Source organism: Gopherus evgoodei, chromosome 5, assembly GCF_007399415.2.
Source record: "Gopherus evgoodei ecotype Sinaloan lineage chromosome 5, rGopEvg1_v1.p, whole genome shotgun sequence".
Taxonomy (NCBI): Eukaryota; Metazoa; Chordata; order Testudines; family Testudinidae; genus Gopherus; species Gopherus evgoodei.
Window position 1 is genome coordinate 146,564,697 of NC_044326.1, and position 8,121 is coordinate 146,572,817.

Below are 8,121 nucleotides of genomic sequence, written 5' to 3' on the forward strand. Positions count from 1 at the left end.
GGACGGAAGAATCCCACGCACTGCTCCAGACTAGGGACTGAATGGCTAGGCAGCAGTTCTGCAGAAAAGGACCCAGGGGTTACAGTGGACGAGAAGCTGCCTATGAGTCGACAGTGTGCCCTTGTTGCCAAGAAGGCTAACGGCATTTTGGACTGCATACATAGGGGCATTGCCAGCAGATGGAGGGACGTGATCGTTCCCTTCTATTCGACATTGGTGAGGCCTCATCTGGAGTACCGTGTCCAGTTTTGGCCCCCACACTACAAGAAGGATGTGGAAAAACTGAAAAGAGTCCAGCCTAGGGCAAGAAAAATGATTGCGGGGGGCGAGGGTACGGGGGCTGGAAGGCATGACTTATGAGGAGAGGCTGAGGGAACTGGGATTGTTTAGTCTGCAGAAGAGAAGAATGAGGGGGGATTGATCGCTGCTTCCAACTACCTGTAAGGGGGTTCCAAAGAGGATGGATCTAAACTGTTCTCTGTGGTTCCAGATGACAGAACAAGGAGCAATGGTCCCAAGTTGTGGTTGGGAAGGTGGCGGTTGGATATTAGGAAAACTCTTTTTCACGAGGAGGGTGGTGAAGCATTGGAATGGGTTCTCTATTCCAATGGAGGTGGTGGAATCTCCTTCCTTAGAGGTTTTCTAGGTCAGGCTTGACAAAGCCCTGGCTGGGATGATTTAGTTGGGGATTGGGTTGGACTAGATGACCTCCTGAGGTCCCTTCCAACCCTGAGGCCTGGTCCACACTACAGCGTTACATCAATTTAAACAGGGTTAAATCGATTTAAAGTCGTACCCGTCCACACTACAAGGCACTTTAAATCGATTTTAAGGGCTCTTAATATCGATTTCTGTACTCCTCCCCAACGAGAGGAGTAACCCTAAAATTGATATTACTATATCGATTTAGGGTTAGTGTGGACGGAAATCGAAGTTATTGCTCTCATTCTTTTACTGTAGCTACCCAGAGTGCACCACTCCGGAAATCGATGGTAGCCTAGGACCATGGATGCACACCACCGAATTAATGTGCCCTAGTGTGGACGCGTAAAATCAATTTTATAAAACCGGTTTTATAAAACCAGTTTTAATAATTTCCATTTTATGCTGTAGTGTAGACTAGTGGCCGTAGTTTAGGTTAAGCAGTGTCGCTATGAACTGTAGCCTGCCATCTGTTGGTGATCTGTTGTAAAGGCCTTTTGAGGCTGTTGTCATTTGCATGGTTCCACCCACTCCGGATTGCATGATGGGAGTGCTTGTCCAAACGGTCATTTCAGCTGCTGTGGGATCCCCAGTCTCTTTGTTATTGGGACAGGAGTAATGCAGTGTATTTTCCTGTTCGTTCTGGATCAAGGAGAGAGTAACTGTACCTGGTGTTTGAGGCCTGAGAGCTTCACCCTAGGCTGAAAAGTACTCACCCATTAAGGGGTCTGGGTTCCAAACACCCAAAGCTTGGATGTTTGTTTGGTTGTTGTGGGTGTATGTTTGTGCTTGCATGTTTTTTTTCCTGGTGTATGAAGATGGAGGCTTTTTTGAATTTCTCTGAGTTGTTGTTAATACTGCAGTTGTTTGTCTTAAGTTTATACTACTCAATCTCTTTTAGGGTATGCTTTGTTTCTGCAGAGGTAAAAGGCTGCTCCTTGTGTGGTGTTATGGAGTGAGGGAGCAAAGGTTGGTATTGCAGAGGTGGTGCATGTGCCACTAAAATTGCCCCCCCCCACTACCAACCTCAGTTCTGGTCCCAGAGTCCAGAATTTGCATAAACCCACCTGCTGACCTGCGACTAAGAATTTGGTTGCAGAGGTAGTTCGTGTGTCACAAATTTGTGTCCCACAGCTGATCTCCCAGTGTGCAGTCTGCAAAATTTCCTTGCCGTTTGAGCTGTATGTTTTTATTTTATTTATCTCTCTAGTTTAAAAATAGAGTTTTTATAGTTGTAATACATATTTGCACCTATATTGCAGATAAAAAGTAATTAATGACTAAATGCACTTTTAGACATACATAACCTGCTGGGCTGGCATTTCATTTCCACAGTAAAAGTTGTAAACAACTCCATAGATGGGTAAAATGCTTGTTCTCTGTCCACACCTGAAACTGAGCACAACACAAGTAGTCTCGAAATTTCTCAGTGATGGCCCATTTCAAGACCAAGAACTGCTGCTGGTGAATGGAATAGTGAGTTTTGCTATCAGACAGTCCTCAGCTGGCAAAGCCTACAGATTTACATTTCCTTCCACTTCCCAGGCCAGGAACACCAGATTGGAGGGGGTCAGGGGAGAGGATGAGGTGTTCATGACTCAGTCCAGGTCAGCTAATGCTGCAACGGAGAAGATTTCTTTTCTCAGTCTAGGTCAACTTGAATTGTTGTTGCAGTGGGGGAGAGATGTCTTTCATCTGGTTCTTAGATGCTTTGGTGAGAGAAGACAAGCAGAGATTTTTTCTTTCCTTTGCAGCTCAAATCACACACTTCTTTTCTGCTTTTTGCTTTAGCTTGATTTCTCTCTTGCATCTCAATTTTCTCTTTCCTGGCCTCATTCCTGAGCATTCACAGCCCAATTCTCTATCCTAACTCTGAGTCCTCTACTGCACTCTGAATGTCTCATTCTAACCCCACCCCAGAGTCTGCACCCCCAGAGCCAGTGCCTTCATCCCTCTGCACTCCAACTCTCTGTCCCATGTAGCCTGAATTAGGGTGTACTAATAATATTAATTTGGATAATTTGATGAAAATTTAATTGATTAGCTTACATTTTATTTAATTTAATTGAGTTACAAAGTTACAGTTGCATTACTGCTATTCAAAAGATACATATGGCATTATATGCAACAAAGTTTTGGTGAATATACTCACAGCCTTCCTTGATAACCTGGTGGTAGGAGACAAAGGACCAGCCTTGCAGTTCAGGTTTCTCAATTCTTAAGTGAAAGATGCAGTGCTTAGAAAAAGCTGGTGTTACTTAGGGTTTACTTGAATATGTTAAACTTTAGAATCAAAACCTAATAAAGACTAAAAACGTAGGGAAACCGAACTTAGCCTAGTTCCCTTGAAACTTAAAGTTTAAGAACAAGTACAGCCTACTGATAGTACATAGAGAGAGAGTGGAGGAAGTAAGTCAGAATGATAGAGCAAAGTGCTCTAGCGAGGTGGGTTCCCTCTTTTATAGGGCACAAGGGCCGGAAATCCTTCCTCCTATGCCCAAATTTCGTTCCTCACCCACAAAACATTAGGGTACGTTTACTTCATAGGGTAGTATGTTTGTGCTTGTTGATGACATGTACATATGCACATAAGTTAACGTTGTGGTGTACCTGTTAAATCTGTGGGTACAACGCTGAAAAAAACCCTATGGCATTCTCCATTGTCGATTGGTCTAGGTAAAGGTCTTGGACAGACATGTGTACTTATCTATTTAAGTAACATGATAAAGGTCGATTTTCCTTTCTGAGTAAAAGGTCACAATATAGATATGCTAACTTTGCCTTAGCTTAACATACAGGATATGGCCTGTAGGTTCTCGTAAGTCATGTGTCCCAGTCCCCTAATCATTTTTATTGCCCTCTGCTGGATTCTCTCCAGTTTGTCCACATCCCCTCTCATGTGGGTCCCAACCCCAAAAGTACTCACATTTCACCCCATTGGCCCCAAAATGCCAGCTTTTAATATGTAAATAGGGTGCTGCCATGGTCAAGTCACTCCCCAGCTCTCCAGTGGATCCTGCTGGTGGAGAACAAGGTGAAAATTAGCCAGGATGTCACTCGGTCAAATCCCTGTGCTCCCCACAGGTGATAGCGGAAAGCTCCAAGATGGCTCACTTCCCTTTCTCTTGTCAGCTTCAGGCCCCAGGGTTACAAATGCACAAATCATTTGGGATTCTCCCCTGGCCTCAGGGTGTGGGGCTGCTCTGAGGGGATGGACTTGCACACTTGGGCTATTAGTGCAAAGATACAATTTCAATTTCTCTTAGAGAAATTGGAGGGCAATTTATATTTGGTAAAAATCTTATTTAGTGAAAGGAAAGCTGCAGTGACAGCCTGATTACTGGGGTGCAAAACACCTTCCTCCTGGGAGAAACAAGAAGTTAGAATTAGAAATGTACATTGTTTGTTCCTGTGTTGGTACAGGTTTAATTTTGCATCTGTATAGGTTTGTTTCAGGCTGTGGCCATTTTGGTTTATTGGGTTGTTTTGGTTTTTTTACTTGGACTGGAGCTTTTAATTGACATTTTCTGGATCGAGTGGCTGTCCTGCAACACCAGTTTTGACATACTTCTGCATACTTTATACAGATTTGCCCAGTATTCAAGGATTCAATTCCTTTATAGGAGGTTTTAGTGGTTATGCTTATTTATTTGATGTTATTTTATCATTCTGCTGCAGCACACTTTTTTGATAAAATGTTAAAATTATTAATTTACAGCATTTGTTAGTTTTTATTTTTACAAACAAAGTTTTTCTTAATGTTTGGGTTTTAAATTAAGCCTTGTTTTTGGTTTCCATTTGGGTTTTGGTTACTGATGGGATCTTTAAGAGAACTTTGGATTCAGTGCTAAAATTTGGACAGATTTAGAATATTTAAAGTAAACCCTGTTTACTATTTTATTTTAATAAAGTTTGTATTGCTGTGAACCCTAGCCCGGGGGAGAGGAGATGAGCCTGGCCTTTAACTTAGAAGGAGCAGAGTCATGGCCCCTGTGAAGGGTGGGGCCAGGTGATGGGGGGAACAGCCCCCCAATTTTTTTTGTCTAGCCCATCTCAGTCCCCCACTAAAGGAGAAGAGTCTGATGCCACCCATGCTGGTCACTGGGTGTCACTGCTGCTCCATGAGAAACACACTCTGTGCCTTACCCAGACTGGTGGGAAACACACTCTGTGCCTTACCGTGACTGGTCCGTGGGTGTCACTGCTCGTAGAGGGCAGACACACGCTGTGCATTACACCACCTGGCCACTGGGTGTCACTGCTGTACCAAGGGAAACACCTTCTGTGCATTACCCTGACTGCCCACTGGGTGTCACTGCTGCGCCAAGGGAGACATAAGAGCGGCCAGACTGGTTCAGACGCAAAGTCCATCTAGCCCAGTATCCTCCTGTCTTCTGACAGTGGCCAGTGCCAGGTGCCCCAGAGGGAATGAACAGAGCAGGGAATCATCAAGTGATCCATCCCCTATTGCCCATTCCCAGCTTCTGGCAAACAGAGGCTACAGGCACCATCCCTGCCCACCCTGGCTAATAGCCCTTGATGGATCTATCCACCATAAACTTATCTAGTTCTTTTCTGAACCCTGTTATAGTCTTGGCCTTCACAGCATCCTCTTGCAAGGAGTTCCACAGGTTAACTATGCAACTGCCCTGAGTTTACCCCCCCCCCTCAGGCCAGGTTGTATATGGAAAAGAGGATGAGGATGAGGAGAGCTATGATGTGTCTGTCAGTGGCTGGTGCCTCAGTTTCCTCTAGGCAGCAGTGCTGCAGGCTCCTTTGGTCTGTGCCCATGCAACTGTGTCTGAGGAAGGGGGAGTACAGGCTCATTCTTCCCAGCCCCACACCCCACCCCAGCAGCAGGGGAATCCAGGCCAAATTAAACCCTGGTAGCTGGGCTGGGATTAGCCTGGGCTGGGGTAGGGGTGGGGAGGAATTGGGCAGGAGACAGACGCACCTGCTGTGAGGCCAGATCCTCCCATTCCCTGCCAACCCCCTTCACTCCTTGCAGCACGGCACCCCCTAGCGTTTCTTTCTCTGTCATGGGAGCTGTCTGCTGCCTGCTTCTCCCTTAGCATCGTCTCTCCCCACCCTGGGGCACTGGCATTGCCCATCCTGTGCAAACAGGCAGGCCCTGGTGTGCCCCATGGCACTGCCCTGCAATTGTGGGGGCAGCTGTTGTATGGAGCCATATCGAAATATGGGGGTGGGCAAGGCTGGCAACCAGGACTCCTGGGTTCTCCCCTCAAATGTGGGAGGGGAGTGGAGGTTACGGGGTAGAGTGGGGGAGGAGCAGGGCCGGGATCCAGGGCCACTGCTTTTTCTGGTTTTCTCCACCTCCTGCAGCTGCCTTGGTCCTTTCAGTGCGTTTCTTGTTCCGAAGTCATTTGCTGACTTGTGTAACTCACCCCAGAGGTGGCTGCATCTCAGTGTTGGGTGAGGCACCCTTGGCTGCATCACCTCTTAACCGCGTCTCTCTCCCCCTTCGGGTGACCCTGCAGCACTCGGCAAACATCCACAAGATCATGGGGCACTTTGAGCACTGGGCAGGCAGGCAGGGGCCAGGCGCCCAGCCCTCCCTCCAGAGAATGGGACCCAGCACCCTCTACTTTTTACAGGGATTAAAAAGGGGCAAAGGGGGCATGTCAGAGGAGGGGGTGGAAAGGGTCTGAGCAGGGGGTGGAAATTAACTGGTCGGGGGGTCAAGCAGCTGGAGGCAGAGTTAGGAGAAGGACTGAAGGGCAAAGTCAGGGAGGGGGGAAGGAGCCGAAATTAAGCCCAGAGGGAGGCGCTGCCAGAGAGTTAAGCCCAGGCACAGGCAGGGGAAGAGGTGTAACAGTTATCCCGGTGGGCTGAGACTCCAGTGTTTGCAGACATGGGTGGAGGGAGCAGAGGGGCTTTTTTATTTCCCCTCCCACAGGCAGCACCTCTCAGCATGGGCTTCCCAGGGCTGGGCTCTTAAAAGCACAGGCATCCCACTGCCTAGACACTGCAGCTCCTCTCTGATGTAACCTACTGAGGTGCTGCAGTAGGAGACTCAATTCAGTGAAACTGGGCATTCCCTATACGCCCCCCAGTCAGGGGGCTGTGCACCCCCTTCCCCGAATTTCCCCAGCACCCCCTCCCTCAGTGGTCAGCTAGTTACATGCTGCGCTGCCAATGTTGGTTCCATTGGTTGCAAATTTGTACGGAAATTGAAACGTTAACACACACTTTAAAATCAGATACAACGTATGAAAACTACTTGTACCTGAGAAAGTAAAATAGGTTTGGAAAGTCTGGTCAAAGCCGGGTTTCCTCACCCAGCTGTGGTGTTTGCTGACAATGTTGGTGCATTGGCTTGGGCAGTGTTGGCCAACCTTAGAATTTCAAATGATGATCTGTAAGCGAGGTGTGAATGAGCTCTCCCCTGGCAGCTACTGATGACCAGGGTTGGGGGGAGGCTTTGGGACCAGACTGTATTTACATGAACTCACCTACTCTGCTGAGGTATCCAGCGGACAGAGCTGGGCTGCCTCTGCTCTAGGTGCCCGGAGGAGGGAAGGTGTGTGGGGCTCCAGCCTGGGACTCTTCCTCCCTCCTGCTAAGCCCTGACTATTAATCCCAGCCCTGTCACTCCTTTCTTCAAGCGCCATTTGGGCCAGAGGAAAAGTGTGGTAGGAAGCACAAGGGCCAAGCTTGTGGATATCAGCTGCAGCAGCAAGAATCCCAACTATCAGGATAGCAAGTTCTAGAGCCCTAACCCATTGTGGCCATCGCAGCCAAAGACCTGGCTCTAGGAGGTGTGAGTCACCCAGCAGGAGGGGAAAGATTCACTCTTACACAGCTGGAGACAGGCAGGTTGAGCTCTGGGGCTTTACCATAAGCATGGGTGGCAAGTTTGTAGAAATTTTGGTGGTGCACAGAACCCGCCCCCCAAACTCCACCCCCACCTGCATAAGGCTCTGGGAAGGCAGATCTTGGGCTGGGGATTAGGGCGCAGGCTTTGGGATGGAGTTTGGGTGCTGGCTCCAGGAAGAGATGAGAGGTGCACCCTCTGGGAGGGAGTGCAGGGCTGAGGGATTCATGATGCAGGAGGGGGCTCAGGACAGCCTGCCTTGCCCTTAGTGCAGGGCAGGAACTAGGATGTGGGGCAGCAGACTAGCAGTTCTGCTCAAAATCCCTCTACTCCAGCAGCAGGAGAGAGGCACAGGCTGCTTTTGGTCAGGCAGGGAGGGGGGCTAGGCAGGGGCCAGGGGAAGAGACCCAGCTCCAAATATTGCTGGAGCAGGGCCCCCAGCCTTGAATATTCCTGGAGCCTGAGCACCACAAATGTATATAACCTGCCACCTATGACCACAAGCCAACACAAGGTCCCACTGAGATTTGAACTCAAATTACAGGATTCAGAGTCCTGAGTGCTGCCCATTACACCATGGGACC

The 8,121-nt window shown here is 48.4% G+C and overlaps 1 non-coding gene across 1 annotated transcript; it reads right to left on the reverse strand.

Moving 5' to 3' along the window:
* Positions 1-8,049: 8,049 nt before the first annotated feature.
* On the reverse strand, positions 8,050-8,121 carry TRNAQ-CUG. Its single transcript has one exon. It is a non-coding gene; the product is annotated as a tRNA-Gln (tRNA).